This window comes from Piliocolobus tephrosceles, chromosome 6 (assembly GCF_002776525.5).
Source record: "Piliocolobus tephrosceles isolate RC106 chromosome 6, ASM277652v3, whole genome shotgun sequence".
Lineage (NCBI taxonomy): Eukaryota > Metazoa > Chordata > Mammalia > Primates > Cercopithecidae > Piliocolobus > Piliocolobus tephrosceles.
In genome coordinates, this window is record NC_045439.1 from 8,191,175 (window position 1) to 8,210,126 (window position 18,952).

The 18,952-nt window shown below is 42.3% G+C and overlaps 1 long non-coding RNA gene across 2 annotated transcripts in view; it reads right to left on the minus strand.

The window, feature by feature from the left end:
* LOC111538284 overlaps positions 1 to 18,952 on the minus strand; it is a 58,597-nt gene that overhangs the window by 13,638 nt on the left and 26,007 nt on the right. Inside the window, exons 2-3 of one of the 2 annotated variants that reach the window (XR_002730293.2) lie at positions 15,721 to 15,924; positions 14,729 to 15,196 (exon numbers count right to left, since the gene is read on the minus strand). This is a non-coding gene — a long non-coding RNA (uncharacterized LOC111538284). Of the gene's footprint in view, positions 1 to 14,728; positions 15,197 to 15,720; positions 15,925 to 18,952 lie in introns of those variants that run through there. The other variant, XR_002730292.2, reaches the window with a different exon arrangement.

The window sequence follows — 18,952 nt, forward strand, 5'->3', positions numbered from 1 at the left end:
AATCTTCCCTTGTCATAGCTCCAATCCCACATTTCAGACCATCTCTCAATCTCTTTAAGAAACTTGGAGTAGGAGGATGGGGGATGAAAATATATATATATATTTGAGGCTGAGTTTTGCTTGTTACCCAGGCTGGAGTACAGTGGCACGATCTCTGCTCACTGCAACCTCTGCCTCCCGGATTCAAGCAATTCTCCTGCCCTCAGCCTCCTAAGTAGCTGGGATTACAGGCACCTGCCACCACACCCAGCTAATTTTTTGTATTTTTAGTAGAGGCAGGGTTTTACCGTGTTGGCCAGGCTGTTCTCAGACTCCTGACCTCAGGGGATCTGCCCATCTCAGCCTCCCAAAATGTTGGGATTATAGGCATGAGCCACCACGCCTGGCCAAAAAATACTTTTAGAGCTTTTTTTTACCCACGGTATCAAAGCTACTTATATCAGCTAAGGATATGTGTCTTCATTGCCAAACTTGTATCAGTTTTGGGGGGTGGGTGGGAGGAGCAAGGAAATAAGGGATGCTCTTAATTCTGCTAAGGTTGTCTACAGGATGCCGTGGATGGCAGTGGACAAATGGCCAGAGCATGGACTATGAAACCCAAAAGAAGGGCCTATGCCTCACTTCCATTCATTTCACAAATTCACATGGTGCCTCTTCTTTGTGTCAATCAGAGAGGGATATACAAGGTGTGTATGACTCCTGTAAACAAGATGTGTATGATTCCTCCACAGTGTACACTGTGGAGTTTACACTGATGAGGGAAGTTGACGAAGAAACAAGCAAAGACACAAATTAATCAAAAAATTGCAAGAGGAGTTGGGTGTTTTGAAGGGGGAAAGCAAGGAACGTGTAGTGAATCCCAGCAAGTGATCTTTAGAGCTGTCAGGAAGAGCTCTGTGAGGAAGCAGCATTTAAGCTGAGACCTAAAAGAAAAGAGAAAACCAGCCATGCAAAAGAGAGCAGAACACTCAGAAGGAGAGAAGGGATTGACCAAGCTTGAGTCGGGACCGCTGGGAGACAGCACCAGCCAGCGGATCCGCCTGCCACGGGGGAGGCTGGGCTAGGTCCTGGGGACCTCTAGAACACAAGGAAGTCAGATGCAATTCTCAATGGCCTGGGCAATCATGATACAGTCTTCAGCAGTGGAAGGTCATGCACCAGGCCCCAGCAGTTCCAACTCTGCCACCTGCTTTTGTGAAAAAAATTGCCACATAGCCACACCAATTTGTTTATATATTCTCTGTGCTGCTGGGTACTACAAAGGAAGAATTAGTAGTTGTGACAGAGATCTTATGGCCCCAAAGCCAAAAATGTTTACCATCTGGCCTTTAACAGAAAAGTTGCCCATACCTGTCCTGTACCACGTGATCTGTGGTGAACTCAACCTCTTTGAGCATCAGTTTCTCCTCTATAAAATGATGCTAGTGCACTGGAAACTGGTAAAATTTTATGGTATGTAAATTATATCTCAATAGAACTGTTTGCAGAAATGAAGATGTCAATGGGGCAGGCATGGAACTGCTAGAAAAAGGATTAAAAGGAATATCAAATAAAAATCGTAGAGCAGATTGGCACATCAAGCTCAACAACACTTTCTACCGCTGATGGCTAACAGCCTGGTAAAGCAGGTCTTATTGTCCTTCCCTTATCCACACACTATGGCTCAGAGAAGTGAAGTCACTACCCTGAGGACACACAGCACTAAACCATAGGTCCAGGATTCTAGCCCAGATCTCTGGGACCCCAGTGCTCCTTCCTGCAGATGCACTGTCTTGCCTTTGAGGTAGCTGTGACTGCCGAAATTGAGTTAGGCTGAACGGTGGAAGTAAATTGTAGGGAAGGCAGTCAGTGTTGGTGAGCTGGAATGCACTCATTAAATGTCTTTTTTCCCTGTTTGGTTTCAGGCTGTGTGAATTCTCACTGCCCCATGTTTCACTTTGAGCTGGGTATTCATGTGAGCTCTCTACTTCACATGAACTCCAGCCTGAGTTTTGCTTGATCGAGGCTGAAATTGTCAGAAACTGCTGAGCTGGGCCCAGTTGCTAGGCCCCATCAAAGGTGCTGGCCGGGCCTTCCAGACCTGGGTCTAAGGCCAGCCCACCCACGGCTTACTCTGAGCCAGGACACAGTCAGTTCATCTTGTTTCGAGTTTCGGCTTACCTTCTTTCAAGTTTCGCTCTGAAGCAGTTCACACACCACCCTCTCTCCCTGTTTCTGTGGGCTGGTCTGGGCTGTGAAATGCACCCTGGGAGATCAACAGCCCTAGCCGGGAGCCATGGTCTGGAAGGCTGATGGTGGTCCCATCTGGATCTGTAAGCCAGGAGCCTTGGCTCTGTGTGGAGCTGTGATCCAACCAATGAACCCAGTGAGCATTGCCAAGCAGAGCCACCTCTCCAAGTCTCAGTTTACTCCTCTGTCAACTGAGAGATTGAACTATGACCTTTAAGTTCTTTTGAGCTCAATAATCTAGGTGTCCTGGTCTAAGGTTGTATCTTCAGGATGAGTAAACTTTAGAGTCCCAGGTTTTCTTCTTCCCACTTTTTTTAAGAGTTGAAGCTGTCTTTAGAAATTTTCTAGTTTTTCATCTTCATTTTAAAATGAAGGGAACAAAACCCAGAAAGGCTAAAGGACTGTCCCAGGGTCACAAGGAAGTCAGTGGCAAAACGGAGACTAGATTCCATGTCCACAGGCTCTCAGTGCAGTGCCCCAGGGACACCTCCCGAGGTGCACTCTGAAGTCCCTAAGTCTTTGTAAGATTTGAGCCTTTCTTGTAAACAAAAACATGAGAAAGAGGCTTCATTAATACTTATTACACCTTAGATAAATTAGCAGCAATTTTCTTTGCTATAGCCTGGCAACTTTCCCAAACATCTGGTCAGGGCCGGGCAGGCCTGGCCCTCCCCACCCCTCGGAGGAGCAGTTGGGGCTGCCAAAGCTGGAGCCTCGGGGTTCCCCCAGGACGGATGCTACCTAATGTGCTGTCTGCGATGCTCGCTTCACTTCCACAACACCTGCTTTCCGAAGCCGGGCTGCCACTCAATCCCAGGCCAGTGGAGCATGGGAAATCGGCAACAGTGGGGGGAAGCCGGGGAGGAGATGACACAGAAAGGAGGCACACCAGCCCCTATGAGGAGCAGACCGGTGACAGGAGCTTCTAGGGGAGAGTGGTGGAGTTTAACAGCACTGTTATTTGGGGGCATGAAGGACGGTGACTCCGTGGTTAAGACAAGCTGGGGTGCTCAGAAAGCCCTCCAACCCTGGGTTCAGCTGGCCTGGTGTCTGTCTAGACACCTTGTGTGGCTTTTAATTTCCGTGACCTCTTCTGGCCAAGGACTCTCTCAGTAGCAATGGAAGCCATGTTCTGAAGCACACAGATCAAAATCCAGGATGCAGTTTCTGATCCAAACTTCTTACCAACATCAGGCAAGTCACGGTCTTCCACACAAGAGACACATGCGCCAAGTCCCTGCTCTAGGGCTTGACTGGGCCTAAAGGTTGAGAAACAGGATTAAAGGAAACTGGGTCCCCTTCTTTTAGCCCACTATTATCTAATTAGAGAGGGAGAATGAAGGCAGATATTGAAATATATATTTTGATATTTATAAAGGAATGAGGATGGAAGAGCAAGAAAAAGAGAGAGAGAAGGGAAAAGAAGGAGGGGTGGGGGAGGAAGGAAGAGAGAACAAGAGAGGGAGAAACTTGGGCACATGGGGAAGAGAGAAAGAACATCTAACACAGCATGGGAGACACAAATGATGATCCAAGAAGGCCCAGTGGTGGAGTGGATGTCTGAGCTGAGTGTCACATGAGGCTAGGCATCAGCCAGTGAGAAAGGGAAGGATCAACTGAACCATGTTTAATGCGTGAACTTGAGAAATAGAAAACTGCACATAAAACACTCACCATGGTGCTCAATGAATGCCTGCTACAAATATCAACCAGATTATCAGGCCAAAGGGGCCTTTGGACATGGTGGCCACTTGATTTAATTTTTCCTATGCTTTAAGCTTTATTAACTGTTACATATTGGGAATCTACCTTATGGAAAACACAACGCCTAGAGTTAAGGGATTGAAAAGACCATAAATAAAGACCAACTGTGGCAGTCACTGGTAGTTATCTACCCTACCTACACCTTGCCATCTCTTTGCACACAGATTCAAATTTTGTTTGAGACTACAATGCAACCATCTGAGGGCATGAATCTTACTTGGTGAGAGGCCAGTTGGGTCATTTAGTTTTGCCTTGCTAGAGGCACACTTTCCCAATCTCCTTTGCAGTATGTGACCATGTGACACAGCCTGGCCAATGGGGTTTGTGGAAAAACATTTACTTCCTGGCCAAGTAATAGTGGCATAAATAGAGCTCCCCAAGAACTCAACGTTCCTTCTGGTTCCCAAGCACTAATCAACCACTGTGCAGTTTAAAAACAAATATCAGCAGTAATACCCACCAAAATCAAGACCTCAAAGCAAAAGACATGCACAGAGGCATAGTGTTACCACTTTTATCTGCAAGACTCTTGGCAAATCACTTAAGCCTGCATTTCATTTTTGGCAGAATTAGAACAAAAATACTCCAACCGCAAAGGTTGATTTTGAGGAATGGCTGGGCCATTGCATGTGAAAACATAGGTGTAAATACAAAAAGTGCTTTCCAAAAGTGTCGTTCTTAATAATATTTTGGTGCTATTCTCTTGACTAGTCAATATAATAATTGTTATAATTGCTGCTTATATAATTTTTCTCAGTTAATTGTATTTCCTTATATTTAAGACTGCTAAATTATGAAATATTATCCAACCCCAATGTTTCCTAATAATTTTTCAAAACCATTTTTAGCCTTTTTCATAATACTTATGAAGTAAAAGGAGGCTGTGCATGGTAGTTCCTTTTTCATAGATTTTTATCAATTGTATTATATTTTGTATTATGCTCTTTATGTGATGTTATAGTCTTTTATCTAGTGATATCTTTAGTAGACATAAAATTAGTGAGTAAAACTAAATATACTCTTAAAGGATAAAATTGTTCTTACCAAACTTTAGAAAAACATGTAGCCTTCTGACTTGAGGACTTTGTATGTTAGCCACATAAGCGTGGCCACTAGTGGGGCTTTAGATGAAGTTTGAGCAAAGGTGTCATCACAAATTTGCAAATTTTCTCAATAAAGTTCAATGTGATCATCTCTAAAGTTTCTTCTCTTTTATTTCAATATTTTATTCCTTCTTCTTTTTCAATAAAATCAAGGAAATGTTCAATTCATGATGGGGTCCAATTGAGCACATACTAGGTCCTCAATTGAATTAGAATCATTTCCATTTATGATATAATACATATTTTTAAAGTATCTACTTCATAAACACTGGAGAAATGCATAGAAACTCTAGATAGAACTTCTAGATGAGAAGGCAGATGTTGAAGTAATTTTAACTATGAACTCTACCAAAGAGAGGTACAGCATATATTAGAACATGCTCTGAAACTCCCAGCTCTGGTACTTTTAGCTATTGTAGATGATTGTGGCACAGGAAATGAGGCCTCAAATCACATCAGAGCCCTAAGAAACCACCCAGTGTTCTTGGAGGTCCTGGGCTCCTCCCTTCCTTCTCCAGGAAGTGAGAAATCCCTTTCTTCTCTTCCTATCAAAACATGATCTCTCTTGTCACTTTTTTTTTTTTTTTTGAGATAGAGTGTCACTCTGTCACCTAGGCTGAAGTGCAGTAGTGCCATCTTGGCTCACTACAACCTCTTTCTCCCAGGTTCAAGCGATTCTCCTGCCTCAGCCTCTCAGCTAGTTGGGACTACAGGCACGGGCCACCACGCCCGGCTAATTTTTATATTTTTGGTAGAGACAGGGTCTCACCATGTTGGCCACCTGCTCTTGAACTCCCGACCTTAAGTGATTCACCAGCCTCAGCCTCCCAAAGTCTCTTCTGACATTTCTTATTTCCCTGTTTTCACATCCAACCTTCCAGATAGACCCAAGGTTGGTAAAACCAGGAACCTGTCTATCCCACCTGCTACCAGGTTCGTGGAGTCAGGAGAGGATGAGCTTGACTCTGGCTGCTGACTTCCATCATACTCTTCCCTCTGCACTCTGCATTCCTCCTGAGCCAGCGAGCCTTCCCCTACCCTACTGTGTTCTCAAGTGTTCTTTCTACCTTAACATTTCCCACAGCTTTTCCAGAGTCGTTTGGATCCAACTGAGATCCCAATCTCCCACATTTTAGCCAAAGTTCAAATAGTGACTCATGTGTCTATTTTTGACCAAGTTGATGTGTAACCTAGTATTTCCAGAGAATACATCACTTTGTGTGTGATAACTTGCGGGAAAAGCCACAATATCCCACAGGCATGATTGGGAATGATCACGTAAGTTGGGAAAGTTGGAGTGCCTACACTCGATAGCTATACTATCCTTGCAGGGGTCCTCTCAGAGCCTTTACTCATCACCAGGAAAGAGAGCAGAGCAGCAAGATGCAGAAACACAGAGACTGTAGACCTCGTTGTCCCTTGCTTGACTCCTAGCAAAGGAAAGACTCAGTGGCAATCTGTTCCCCATATGACACAGGGACCTCCACAGATATTTAATGACACTGCAGATGAGTATGAAGGCCATGGCAGCATTATTAAAAATGTACGGGACAGGGATGGGAAGGATGGGGCTGGGGGATGTGGATGGTTTTCAAAACCTGGAACAAATAAAAGCAATTTGGGAACAGTCACAAGCAATTTAAGCTAAGGTACCATGTCTCCCTTGAAAATGGCCAGGAACTTGGAAGCTAGTGAGAAATGGAAGAATCCAATCATGACACTTTTCTTTTGCTTATATTTTTTCAGTTGTTTGGGGAGTGGGAGAAAGATGATTGACTTCATTCATCTCTCTTCCCAAACATGGTTTTGGTATTAAATGATAGCTCTCCAAAAGACCTGACAAGTTAAGGGAAGACAAAATGTTTATTTTGCCAGGTACTGAGTGAATCTGTATATCAATTTGTATAACCTTTTAAAAAATCTATTTGTTATCAGCGCTTATTTTCCACTTTGTATTACGTACACTTTTGTAAGGCACTGCAAATCATTTATGGAAAGACACAAAGCAAAATTTTAAAAGATGATTATGAATTAAATGTTAGATCTGAAATGATGCTTATAAGAACACTTTAAGGTACTGTCACTCCATTTTCTAGATGACAGAAGCGAAGTTCAGAGAGAAGTGAATTAGCTACAGCTCAGGGTGGGATTGAGTTTTGATCTGGATTTGGCTTACACTAAAGTCCGTTCCATCTGCCATGCTCCATGCTTTCTGGAGGAAGTCCCCTTCTCCCAAGATCATGGCAACTTGGAATTTCACTGTTACGTGGTACTTTCAGAGAAGAGCACACCGTCAGCAAAAAATATCTACAACTCTGAAGTAGATTAAATGCTCACTATTCAATATTGGGAGATTCTCCTAAATATTCAATGTATCATGGTACTTTTTTCCCATTTATTTTAGTCATTCCACACACAATTACTGAGTGCCTAATATCTGAAAATTAGCAAATCTCAAAGTCAATAAAAATTACCTATTGGAAGTTTTAGGAGATGCTTAATTAGTTTTAAATTTCTGAGATGTTTGGTTTTGTACATTGCCCAAGAAAATCAGTCATGTAGATTTTCTTAATTCTCATCATCCTGGTCTTGGCATCACCTTATGCCTGGTTAGTATTCTGTATGCTTGTTTAACCTTAAAAATCAATGTATAGTCACTAACAAATAATAGAAAATATTTCTTTTTTTTCGGTGTAGTGCAGTGTTATCCAAAGTAGAGAGGTTAGACATGCTATAAGATTCTACTTCTAAGCATGGTTCAACCACTGATCAGACTACTGTTTTTAATTATAGCATTGTATCTTTCTGAGGCTTTAAATTGCCTTAAAAGGGAATAATAATAATAATAATAATAGTAATAATGTTAATAATACTGCTCTCACATAATTGTTTTGAGGACTAACTTAGATCCTGGTGTTAAAATCTTTAACACAATACCAGGCTCTCTAAATTAGGCAAAAACAAATCTCAAATTTGTTACTTTGATTAAATGAACTGGTGATCATAAAAAAAAATGCAATGCATAATGAAAATTGCTGTATATATTTACTTTTTATGGTAGCTATTTCTATGTGTCTAGGTAGGAAGCTAGTTATCTATCTCCCATCTCGTTCCAGAAATAATTTAATGTGGTCTATTTAATATTATTATCGTGTTTTATGATTCATTTTCTAGTCAACCCTATTCAGACACATTATTTTCTAGAAATAATAATTATAGTGATTTCAATATAAAATACAGTATACATGTATTGTTGGTTTCTTTCTAAGAAGCTGTCATCTACTTGTAGGTTTAATTACTGCCACTGACGGGGATTTACAAGAGGCTGCAAAACTGTAAGGTGAAATCTCTATGCATTCACAGTCTCATACTTCAAAGGATTTAGAATAGCAAGAAAGTCTACATTTAAACAACAAATCATCAGGAGTTAATATACTACCTGTGCACCAAAACTTCCATCATGTCCCTGGATATAAAATTTCCATGTTCAAGGTAGACTTTTCATATTAAATTCCGCTCAAAGTGAATCCATGGAGCAAGGATATCCATGCCAAAAGCTACAGAGTTTCAAAGAAAACATGGGACAGTGGTACTGTAAAGGAATCTTACATATAATCTCGTCTGATTTCATCATTAAATCATTCTTATAGCATAAAGCCCCTTATAGCATTCTTAGAAGGAAGGTATACAGATTCTGCTCGGCTGCTCAGAGTGACTGGAAACACATTACTTAACGAGGACGAGTCCATCATGGAGCAACTCTCACTATTAGAAAATGGTCGATTGCCAGTTGGAGAGAGTATGACTCTGTAGTCAAAAGATCTGTGCATTAGCTGTTCTCAGTCACTTAACTGGCCATGGAATCTTGGACATATAATTTCGCCAACCTCTGTCAAAGCTTTGCCAGCTGTGAAGTTAGGAGAGGAATGTGCTCCTTCAAGAAGGGTCGGGAAAAGAGGATAATGAACGTGAGGCTCCAGCACAGCTTAGCCGGTATCCAATAGAACATCACTTGCTCCCTTCTGACTTTACTTTCCTTTGAGTTAAAATCTCACTTAACATCTAGATAGGGAACTTTCTCATAAAATAATAATTATAATAATATTTTTTAGAAAACTGGAGTTTCGCCTACTTCTTGTGGTGAAGACTGGGTGAAACTGAGCATCTGCTGCTCCATTTAGACAGAACGTGTGCTCTGTGTATTCCCCTAGTCTCCACCCAGCCAGTTGGTTCTTTTTCACGTTAACTGAGTGCTATAGGCATTGAGGTTTGTGACCTTTATTTTAATGTGTAAAACAGATCAGATGTCCTAGATCACTTCTTCTCCAAACTTCAACTTAGACTGACTTCCACCAACAGCTCACCACCCCGGGGGCCTGTCTTTACAAAAGCGCAGTGGCCGGTCATAGTCAGTGCCCTGGAAATGATCAGAACCACTGCTGGGTGCATGCCCTGAGAGATGCTCAGAGCCCCTCCTCTCCTCCAGGAGCAGCCTATCTGACCCCTGTGTGAATCGGGCCAAAACACTTCCTAAGCTTGCATACCCTTTGCTTTAGAAGCTGGCTGACTAAGTGTTATCAATTCATACTGAAATTTACACTCGCCTCCTCGCTCTGTTCCCATCAAACACTGTGGAACATTTTGTCGTCTGTTCTCAAGCAAGAGGATGGTCCCTGCGTACCTCGTAGATAGTGGTGCTGGGTATCACATGTGGGCCAAAGGAAGCCTGGGAGGGTCTGGTTTTCTCAATGTGGAGATGTGTCACCTGTCTAGTACTTTATAAGAGAGTCCATGAGGTCAGGCACAGCTGGAGTCTCCGGGCAAGGCCAAGTCCAGAGTTGAGGTCCCTTCCCAGCTCCCCTGCCACAGTGAACCTGGGGAATATCTTCAAGGAGAAGGGCACATTGTCTTGTTGGTGGTTTACCCTCAATCGTTGTCACATTCAGTGTCTAGGAGTGAATTGCTGAAGAAGAGTGACCAAACTTAAGGCGGAAGGAAGATAAGCCTGTGACCTCTGGTGGGAGCTCTGACTTTATTAACTGTGGCGTGGATGACATTCTCAGACTTTAATGGGATTCCTGGATATGGTGTGGAATCCCTTACCTTGGGTCATGGTTCCAATTCACCATCATTCCTTCATTTATTCAAATTTGATTGAGCACCTGCTCTGCCTCAGCCTCTTTGTAGGCATTCAGAGTATGTTAATGAATACAACAGATAAAGGTCTCTGCCCTAGTGAACTGAGACATAAGAAACAATAACAGAATAAACTGGTGCATTATATAGCAGAGTTTAGACATGCTAAAAACAAACAAAAATAGAAAAAATAGTGCTGACCAAGGGAGCGTATTGTGTATATGGACTTGTTAGCCAAAAAAAAAAAAATAGAGAAGCTGTCGAGTGGCAGTGCTTCAGAGCATGGACTTGACAATGGGATTCCTGGTTTTTCAGTCTTGGCACTAGCACTTTCTAGTCAGATGACCATGGGAAAATGACTTAACCTCGCTCAGTTTCTGCACCTATAAAAGGAAAGTAACAATAGTGTCTTCTTCACAGAGGTGCAGTGAGGGTTCATTGAGAAAGGTGCCCAGCACACACAAAGTGCTCAGTGAATGTGTCAGCTCATTATTATTCACATCCCCGTGTTGTAATTGAGAAGACAGAGACCCAGAGGAGAGGAGCAGCTTCCCCAGAGGGCAGGCAAGGCAGGACCTGAGCTCAAAGGCAGGCAAGGCAGGACTTGGGATACATCATATTTAATCATAAACCACAATGGACGTATCTGCAAATCCTCTGTATCTTTTGAATACTGTCTGGAAGAATCCCCTCTGCCTACTCCCTTTTCTCCCAGGCACTGACCAGACATCTTGGTGGCATGTCTAGGGGTCATCTCTTAGAAACCTCAATGAATGTCGCTTGACCAGTCAACCAGTTGGTTGGGTCAGCTGCAGCCCTCACACGTGGCACAGTCAGTGTTTCCTCCCACACCCTGGCTTTGCTGTGAAACAAGGACAGCCGCCTGCTGATTAGCATCCAGATGCCCTTATGCATAATTGAAGACATGCTAAGTCACCCAACTGAGTTCTCCTCCCCAGACCGCATGGTCCCAGAGAACTGAGTTCCCATAGGCCTCCCTTTTTAAAGCTTTTATCTTGTCTGTCACTCCCAGACTCTTCTCCTTTCTTACCCCTCTTTGAAGGACATGCACTAGGTAAAAGGCAAGAGGCTGCTATGGGAGGGAAGGGGAGAAAGAGGGAAACAGGAAGGGAATCGCTCCTTTCATTCTACTCCCTGCATCTCTAGATGAGACTGCTGGGAGACAGTGAGTCTAAGGACAGACAGGGCAGTGCAGTTTTAACCTGAGATTTTCTCCTCAACTCTCCGATTTGGATTGTCACTTGCTTTCACATCCCTTTGGCATTAGCATTGCCTGGGGGTCAGGATCTCTGTAAAGGTTAGAAAAGAGAGTGGGTGCTTTGCTCATCCCAATACTTCATCCATCCATCCCCCTAACTGAGTATCTTCTATGCTCTGGATTCTGTGGCCCTGAGAAAACACAGAAGACAAGAATGAGGCAGCATAGAGACAACCACAGGGAGCCCAGAACCACAGCGAGGGCAGTAAGCTTTGACCATGAAAAGGGATGGTCAGACAGGGAGGGATGGTCAGGTGTAGAGGAGGCAAAGTGTGAGGTTGCAACAAATGGACGAGAAAGAGCCAAACGGAAAATGAGGGGTACGGACGGAGCCACGTGTGCAGAGATGCAAAGGTGAGCAGAACTGAGACACGCACGTGAGCTTGGAACAGAGTGAAGAGAGACAATGGCAGGGACCCAGAAGCAGGGCCTGGATAATGAAAGACTTTGGAAGAAACAGAGAGCAGTTTGGGTTCTATTCAGAAATGAGCAGGGAGACATTGAAGGAGTTCCAGGGAGAAAGGGAGAGGATGGTTTTTTTTTTTTTTTTTGAGACAGAGTCTCCCTCTGTCACCCAGGCTGGAGTGCAGCGGCGCGATCTCGGCTCACTGCAGACTCTGCCTCCTGGGTTCACGCCATTCTCCTGCCTCAGCCTTCCAAGTAGCTGGGGCTACAGGCGCCCACCACCATGCCTGGCTAATATTTTTTATTTTTTAATAGAGATGGGGTTTCATTGTGTTAGCCAGGATGGTCTCAATCTCCTGACCTTGTGATCCACCCGCCTTGGCCTCCCAAAGTGCTGAGATTACAGGCGCGAGCCACCATGCCCGGCCAGGTTTTGTATTTTTCAGAGATTACTCTGGCTGCAGTATGGATAATGGAGCAGAGGGTAACAAGAAAAGAGGAAGTAAAACCTCATAGAATCCTTTCACAAACCTCAAGGGAGGATATGATGGTGACCTGAGTGAAAGCAACTCCTCTTTGGACAGAGAGGGAAGATGACAGGAACATTTATGGTGGTCTTCATGGAAATCAACTACTTATGTCAGATAAGTCTATGTTAGAATAACAAACAACCCCCAAATCACAGTGGTTCACGGAGAGGCAGGGTTATTTATAACATATGTCATTGTTCATCAAGGAATCACAGGAATTCTGTGGCTCTGTGATGTGTCCTCTTCATCTGGACAGGCTGGTCTCCTCAAAGGGAGAACTACACAGGGATTCTAGCAACTTCTGTCCACAAGCTGCACCCCCCACCTCAACTCATATGCGACTGGCTAAAGCAAGTCACAAGGTCAAGGCTGACGTTACTGTTGCGGCAAGTAGTGTGTTTCTACAAGGGACAGAAAACGTGTTCACAGTAGTACTGTCTATCCTCATCTGTTCGCTTGGTCACAAGTATTCACCTTCCTCCTTTGCTCATGTACAAGATGCTCACTCCTTCCTAAAGAGAGTCAAAGGTCCTACTTGGACTCAAAATCCAGGATGTCATCTTTGTCTCTATATAAAGTGTGGAGACTGCCCTCTCCCATCTGAAGTCCCATAAAATAAAAATGTGAGTTACTTGTGATCTCACCCCCAAATACAAAGGTGCTATCGGGAAAGGGGAAGAGTAAAAACAAGAAAACTCCTATTTAAGAAGGGAAGAGTAAGCAGCACACAGTGCCCACTAGTCTTTAGCAATTCTGAAACCCAGACAGACATGATGAGGATTCCCCACCCCTGAGTGGGGGAATGTCCTGGATGAGGCCCAAGCTCTCCTCCCTGGGAGCACGTCCCAGTTCATCTTCCTCCATGGCTCTTAGAGGGCAAAGCCTGTGTTCAGAGGTAGGATCAAGCAGGTGGAATTAAGAGTTAAATTTCGGTAGCATGTTAATACAGGAGACTCTTTGCTAGTTTAGATCATATGTGTGAGTGGAGTGTGTGTTTGTATGGGTGTGACTGTGTATGTGTGTGTGTGTGTGTGTGTATGTGATGCCCTTCCTTCCTACATTATATTTTATTTTTTTTCATAATTCTAACCTTCGTTTAGATATTGACAGGGCTGTTGAGCTCCCTTCAGCATTGCACGTGAGCATCAAGAGCTCCTTTCTCCCCACAAAGAAGAATTTGATCACCAGTCTTTCACAACAGCACTTTAAAGACCACCTTGGTCTAAAATCCTCCAATAGCTTTGGGAGAAAGTAACACTTTGGAAAAAGAATCTATTGGTCAAAATTACAGCACTTAGGAGAAGGACTAGAACATGGTTCAGTACTCAGGCTCCTGCCCCACACTGCAATTAAAACAAGTACTTTTTTACTTTTTTTTTTTTTTTTTGGTATCTAATAGACCCAGTCACATGCTTGATATCACTCTTAATATTCAAAATTACACAAATGGTTTCAACATCAGCTACTCTGTCCCAATTAAAATTAAACTATTTGCACTGCATGCATATTTATACAATCATCCCCTCTGACTAGATGTAGTCATGTGCACAGACATGGAAGCTAAATCATGTATTGTCTGAACAAAACACGTGCCGGCAAAGGACGGGTTGGTGTTGGAAGCTGGGAATAGTGTCTCCATTAGGCAGGCAGTTAATTTAAAGTTTAAAAAATGGATTTTCAACAGCTGATACATGGCAGATTTAATAACGTGACAGTTTTTTCTCTCTTCCTAGCTAGTCCGTTCAACTTTGACTGGACCTGTTGCAGGATGATATGATTACCATTGTGTGCACCCTCTGGCATTATTTAAAAAGGCAAATCCCTAATCCCTGCTTAATTTTATGAACTGTCAAAATGATTCTAAATATCTGCTCTGTTTGCATTTTCACCTCGGGACAGAAGTCCAGAGGTACAGATTGGGTGTACAACAGTGGACTTGAGGCAATTTTCATCTCTTAATGCCTGTAGCGTGAAAGGCTGAATTTGTAATAATCACCAGATTATCTCTAAAGATCGCTCTGTTGTACCTGCAAAATGGTTCTGCAGAAAAATGCAAAAGATACAGGGAAAAGTAATGATGAGAAGCAGGAGATGATTGCTCTTCCTAATCCCTGATGGAAATAAAAAAAAAACCCACACACAACACGCCCCTGCCCAAGACAAACGTTGGTAATTTCTGTTAAACGCTGTTTGGAATTTGCAGTGGCAGAAACCTGCTCTCGAGTCAAAGATGGGCTCCAGTCCCTGTGCTCCTGCAAGCAGCTCCTGATGCTGAGGCATAAAAGCTGAGGGTCATTTGCAAAACAGATCCAGAAGAAGAGGCAGGCTCTCTACCCAGCTGAAGAGAGAATGGGAAATCAGACAATGCATGGAATGGCCCTAGTGCATCGCCTGGGATGTGTTTGTTTCTCTTTTCTCTCTCTCCTGGGGAAAGGCAGCAGGGGGATGTGGGAGGCAGGTCAGGGCTGGACCCCAGTGTGACTCGAGATGGCTGTGTGACTTTCATCAAATGTCACCTTGTCCCTGTCCTGGCTTCTGCTTATGCTCCTGACAAATGGGAGTGGAAGGCTGGTGCTGGCTACAAATCCCACCAACACCAACACACAGCAGAGAGGACATGCACACTTCTCTCTTCTGGGATCTGGATTCTGAGCTGTACATCCAGGCTTCCTTTCATCCTTGGTATTCTGAGAGGCGGGTGTCAGAAAAGTGAGGGTGTAGAACTATGCTCACCTCTGCATTACAGGCCTCTAAACAAGGAAAAGGAAGTAAGTTTAGGTCTAACTACAGGCAAGAAAGAGGCAAGTTTAGGTCTAACTATAGGCTCGAACATGTTACATGCCTGGGAAGATCTCATCTTTTCCCCTTCAAGCACACACACAAAATCTATGGTTTCAAGATGCCTAAATAATCACACAGACAAAAGAACATTGTACTACGATACCTTACCTCAAAGTTTTAAGAATGGAAGTTTTAGGTAATTCGATATTCTGAAAAATTGAGGGAGTAATACTGACTTCCGTTTTAACTCACTGGCGAAAGAGGCCAGAATATAAACTTTCTTCTACATTTTTTCTTGAGGACATTAGGAATGGCGCTGGAAAGTAAATTATTCCTTTTTAGGATTGATAGATAAGGAGAAGTCCGAGTTGAATATGCTCAGACTTCAGTTTATGCACTTGTAAAAAATTACGGTAAATTCTAGACCAAGCCTGTCTTCTTGCAGTGTGTTCCTCAACGAAAAGCCAGTATCCAATCCTACTTCTCACCATACCTTGGAGTGGCTGTGGAGCAGAAGTCAGATTCCTGGAGTCAGAAACCAGAGGTCTTCTGAAGGAAGTGCTCTGTTGTGAGTCCTTATGCATCAGGGTATCTTACAGGTTGTTGATTGTCTTTTGTTTGCTAATTTTGAAATCTTTGGTTATTCATCAGATACTCCAAAGTAGCAGCTTTGGTAGTGAAATCTTCTAGGTGTAAACTGAAATTGACCCAACACAATCAGAAGTTAGGAGTTTTCTGAGAAAACTGGTGGAATACATTCTCCTTTGCTCTATTTTTTAAGTGCCCTGTGGTTTATTAATTAATAAGCTAATCCGCCAGGCGTGGTGGCTCACTCCTGTAATCCCAGCACTTTGGGAGGCCAAGGCAGGTGGATCACGAGGTCAGGACATTGAGACCATTCTGGCTAACACGGTGAAACCCCGTCTCTACTAAAAAATACCAAAAACTAGCCGGGCGAGGTGGTGAACACCTGTAATCCCAGCTACTCAGGAGGCTGAGGCAGGAGAATGGCGTGAACTCGGGAGGCGGAGCTTGCAGTGAGCTGAGATCCGGCCACTGCACTCCAGCCTGGGCGACAGAGCCAGACTCCATCTCAAAAAAAAAAAAAAAAAAAAAAAAAAAGCTAATCCTCTTCTTCTGATACACTTTCATAGAAAGAAAATATGTGGATCACTTCAACATCAAAGTGAAAGCATAACTACCACTTTAAATGCTAGATAATACCTCATGGTAATCCCTTACAGTTGCTTCAAGATGTTATAGTTTATAAAGTGCTTTTAATACATTGTTCATCACAACAGTGTGACTTAATCTTGTTTTATTGACTAATAAAATAACTTAAATAACATTAATAATATTTAATATTTAATCACATTAATAACATTTAACATTCCACACACATTAAAGTAATAAATGAGGAGGGTATGGCCATAAACCAGACACTGTGTAGGTGCTTCACATAATCTTACTCCATTCTTCACAGCGATATTAAAAGGGTGGCTTTAGTCACCATGCAAAAGAGAATGAAGCTCAGAGAGATAAAGCAGTTGCCTGACCCAGGTCACACACCTTGTCGATGACAGACAGAGCACAACCCCAGGTCCTCAGATGCCAATTGAAATAGTTTTTACAGTGCATAATACTAACCAGGTTTCAAACATACATGTCATTTGTAAATTACATGACCCTCTCTTACAAGTGTTCTCATTTGCAGAAATTTTCAGTTGTTTGATTTGATGTCCGAGCATTTACTGGGTACAGTGAGGATTTCCACCTTATAATGAAACCCAAGAAGGAAAAGTTAAAAACAAAACAATCAGACAATCTGGAAAGTGAATTGAACATAAGTTCTCATTAGAGGAAGCAAAATCCTTTCTTTTTGGAGGAGGCATTTTGTACACCGTCACATGGGAGATGCAAGTGCAAATTTTGTACTTCAGGGGACCTGTGTGAACATATGGGCCCGTTAATCATGAAATATTGATTGGGGATTGAAAGTATGAAACAGGTTCCATGACACATGGGTTTGTTTTGTTGGTCCGAAGTGTTAAGTAACACAAGAGCCATGTTAACATTCATCTCCTACTCTTCTTTTGTTAGCAGGTTAGTGCTCACCCAATTCACATATCCTCAGGTGTATGAATTATTAATCAAAAGAGCTAAAAAGTCAATCCAATCTGGTTAGATACAGTAGTACTTGTGGCTTCCAAACTTTTAAATAATGAATGGTTTCATCACTTCCCCAGTGGATGTCAAACAAGGAGAATGTCTGGAATCAAAATCCCACTGGGTAACGAAAGAAACATAGTGAAAAAAAAGTAGTAATTTTTAATAATAGCAACTCCAACCTATTGTATCATCACTGCCACTCTCGAGAGAGATCATTTCAGAATGGGAAGGAGAGGTGTCTTGAAAAAAGGGCTTTATGGGATCAAATATTCCCAGAAAAAGTGTTATAGTATAAGGGAGTAGGTAGAGAATACAAATACATCCACACAAATAAGTTGTAATGTTAAAAATGCATGCCTTTTAGTGTTCCTAATTCTTTAAAAGAAAAACATACCTTTAATTATTCGTTTATGTTGGAGGAATTCTCTAATGAACTTCTCATGATCAGGAACTTGGAGGAGAAACACAGAATAAAAGGCAGAAATAAACGGTGTATTTAGATTGACCAAATTATTGTCAACAATAGGACTTAGTGCAGAAAGGGAGGTGTTTAATAGAAAGAAAAGACCAATAATAGAAAGAAATAATTGGCAATAATAGAAAGAAAAGACCAACTCAGAAATAATGGGTTCCACGAGCATGGCAATGTGATAGAGAAATGGGGATCATAATTAAGACCTAAGAGAAGAAGAATTAATATTACAAAGTGTTGATGCATGACACAGGATGAATTGGTGAAGGCATGCTGGAAATAAATAAAAAACAAACGATTTCAGAACTCTCTACTGGGTTTCAGATAATTCTGTTGGGTCACTTTTGCCCTTAGGTGGGCGAACTAGGGTTGGCTGAGACTTGGATCATTCACTGAATGTTTGGTGTTCAATTTATTCTGCCCATTCTAAATGCATGCTAAACGTTCTCATTCACTTGGAAGATTTCGTTTCACTCTGACATTTCCATTCACCTTGAAACTTCCAAATCCCTCCAAAAGTTCCAGGTCACTAGTGTTAGAAATCATTGGCTATGCTTAGCATTCTATTATATGTATTTGATTAAGTGATTGGGTTGTCCTGGGGGACAATACCTGTACAAGGAACATAGAAAACAGGAAGCAGAGTGTGCCTTTACTGTTAACTAGGCTTTTGCTCCAAATCCCACTGAGGAACTCTTTGGTGAAATGTGCTCAAACATGTGTAGGTTAATGACAAGTCCAAAGGCCTGTTATTTTTTTTTCTTCCTCCAAAAACTAGGGTTACCATATAAAACACAAGTCATCCAGTTACATTTGAATTTCAAATGAGCAAGATATTTTTGAGTACTAATGTGAGCTAAATATTATATAGGCATACTGAGAAAAAAATATTTGTTGGTTTTCTGAAATTATAATTTAAGTGGGCATCCTATATTTTTATTTGCAATGTCACTCTAAACCCAAACTCAGATCTGAAGGTGTCACCATCCTCCAAAGTCAATCCACACAGACAAAATCTTATTGACAGTGCCTCGTATATAAATAAATTTGAAGTTTAAAATATGTTCCCATTGTATCCTCTTCC